Source organism: Schistocerca gregaria, unplaced genomic scaffold (genome assembly GCF_023897955.1).
Source record: "Schistocerca gregaria isolate iqSchGreg1 unplaced genomic scaffold, iqSchGreg1.2 ptg000492l, whole genome shotgun sequence".
NCBI classification, from domain to species: Eukaryota; Metazoa; Arthropoda; class Insecta; order Orthoptera; family Acrididae; genus Schistocerca; species Schistocerca gregaria.
The window spans coordinates 1,157,407-1,160,258 of NW_026061899.1; positions in this window are offsets into that span (position 1 = coordinate 1,157,407).

The window sequence follows — 2,852 nt, forward strand, 5'->3', positions numbered from 1 at the left end:
TCATAAATCACAGAGTTTATTATGAACCATGAGCTTGCTTTCTAGTTGCTTCACACACTGTGTTAAAAGTGATAAGGCAGATTTAACAGTTCCTAACCCTGATCTGAAGCCAAATTGTCTATCACTGAAGATATAGTTTCCTTCAAAGTATTTTACTATTTAATATAGCTTCTATCACTTTAGACAAGACTGGCACAATTGAAACAGGCCTAAAATTATCACAACTTTGGAGGCTGCCTTTTTGTGTATTCGAGTGACTTTACTGCCCTGGGGAACTGAGCCTCCGAAATACATGTGTTATCAATTCTGGCAGCTGAACTGAATCACATTTAACATGGCTGAACTTAAACCATAAACGTCATCAGTAAAACTGTTCTTCATTTTCCTCAGTATATAGGTAACATCCTGTACCTTGACAAATTTAAAGCTAAATGTACTTCCAGGTTTTGTGGTGTTTCTCAGGCAGTATTTATGGTCAGTGACTATATTGTAAGTGCCAATCACCTTCTCAGTGAAGGATGTATTTAACTGTGCAGCATTCAGATTGCTGCCTTCAGCCTGTGAAGTCATTTTCCTGTTGCATTGACTGTTAATGATATTATTTTCTGATGTTAGTATTATATCTTCATTTTTTCATACACCTAGCTTCCTTTAAGGCCTGTCTTAATCTTTCCTTTCTCACTGTGAGCATGTCTTTAAATACTTGAGAACCTGTACTTTTGTACAGGCATAATGTTGATCACACTCCCTCTTGATCTCCAACACCTTTTCACCCTTGACCTTATTTACTCTTAGTGCCTTTTTATTATTTGGTACGTTAATGGGAAACGACATCTTAGCATATACAGAAAGAGTAGATATGAGTTCTTCCACCTTTCTACCTATTGCATGTTCTCGATAAACTTGCAACCAATAACTTTTATCACCATTAGACTTAAACATATTTAGATTATCATAATTGACCACACATACACTCTTTCCTGCCATGTGCACTGAGTCAGTGGCCAGATACCCAGGTCTTAATTACGTCTGACTTCAGATGCACTAACTCATTTGATACAAATATATTGTCAATACATGTACCAGTACCTTTATAATGAAGCCTTGTTATTTCAGTGGTTGTAATATAAAGACCAAATGAATTTAATAAATTATTTGCATATGAGTTACAGATAGTGGACAACTGAAAATTCAAATTGAAATCTCCACAGACTGTCAGTATTGCCTCACGTGTTCCAATATTTCTACGGAATCCAAAATGACCTTCCCCAAGGTCGGCTTCAACTAGTTTTTCCATTTGTCTGTAAAGAATTCACATTAGTATTTTGCAGCAGTGACTTATTAAACTGATAGTTTGGTAATTTTCTCATCTGTCAACGCTTGCTCTCTTTGGGATTGGAATTATTATACTCTTCTTGAGGTCTGTGGGTATTCCGCCTGTCTCATACACCTTGCTCACCAGATGGTAGAGTTTTGTCAGGACTGGCTCTCCCAAGGCCGTCAGTAGTTCTAATGTAATGTTGTCTACTCCTGGGGCCCTGGTTCGACTCAGGTCTTTCAGTGCTCTGTCAAACTCTTCACACAGTATCATATCTCCCACTTCATTTTCATCTACGTTCTCTTCCATTTCCATAATATTGGCCTTGTATAGACCCTCTATATACTCCTTCCACCTTTCTGCTTTCCCTTCTTTGCTTAGAACTGGGTTTCCATCTGAGCTCTTGATGTTCATACAAGTGGTTCTCTTTTCTTCAAAGGTCTCTCAAATTTTCCTGTAGGCAGTATCTATCTTACCCCTAGTGAGATCAGCCCCTAAAGCCTTACATTTGTCCTCTAGCCATCTTGCACTTCCTGTCAATCACATTTTTGAGACGTTTGTATTCCTTTTTGCCTGCATTTTTATGTTTTTTCCTTTCATCAATTAAATTCAATATTTCTTCTGTTACCCAACGGTTTCTACTAGACCTCTTCTTTTTACATATTTGATCTTCTGCTGCCTTTACTGTTTCATCCCTCAATGCTACCCATTCTTCTTCTACTGTATTTCCTTCCCCCATTGGTTCCCTTATGCTCTCCCTGAAACTCTGTACCACCTCTGGTTCTTTCAGTTTATCCAGGTCCCATCTCCTTAAATTCCCACCTTTTTGCAGTTTCTTCAGTTTTAATCTACAGGTCCTTACCAATAGATTGTGGTCAGAGTCCACATCTGCCCCTGGAAATGTCTTACAATGTTTCCTTTCCTCCCTACCGAATTCCATTCACCCATGACTATTAAATTTTCGTCTCCCTTCACTACCTGAATAATTTCTTTTACCTCATCATACATTTTATCAATTTCTTCATCATGTGCAGAGCTAGTTGGCATATAAACTTGTACCACTGTAGTAGCGTTCACTATGCTGTTTGTAGTAGCTTACCCGCATTCCTATTTTCCTATTCATTATTAAACCTACTCCTGCATTACCCCTATTTGACTTTGTGTTTATAACCCTGTATTCAACTCACCAAAAGTCTTGTTCCTCTTGCCACCGAACTTTACTAATTCTCACTATATCTAACTTTAACCTATCCATTTCTCTTTTTAAATTTTCTTACATACCTGCCCGATTAAGGGATCTGACATTACACGCTGCGATCCGTAGAATGCCACTTTTCTTTCTCCTGATAATGACATCCTCGAGTAGGCCCCTCCTGGAGATTATAATGGGGGACTATTTTACCCAAGAAGACACCATCATTTAACCATACAGTAAAGCTGCATGCCCTCAGGAAAAATTATGGCTGTAGTTTCCCCTTGCTTTCAACCGTTCGCAGTACTAGCACAGCAGGGCCATTTTGATTAGTGTTTCAAG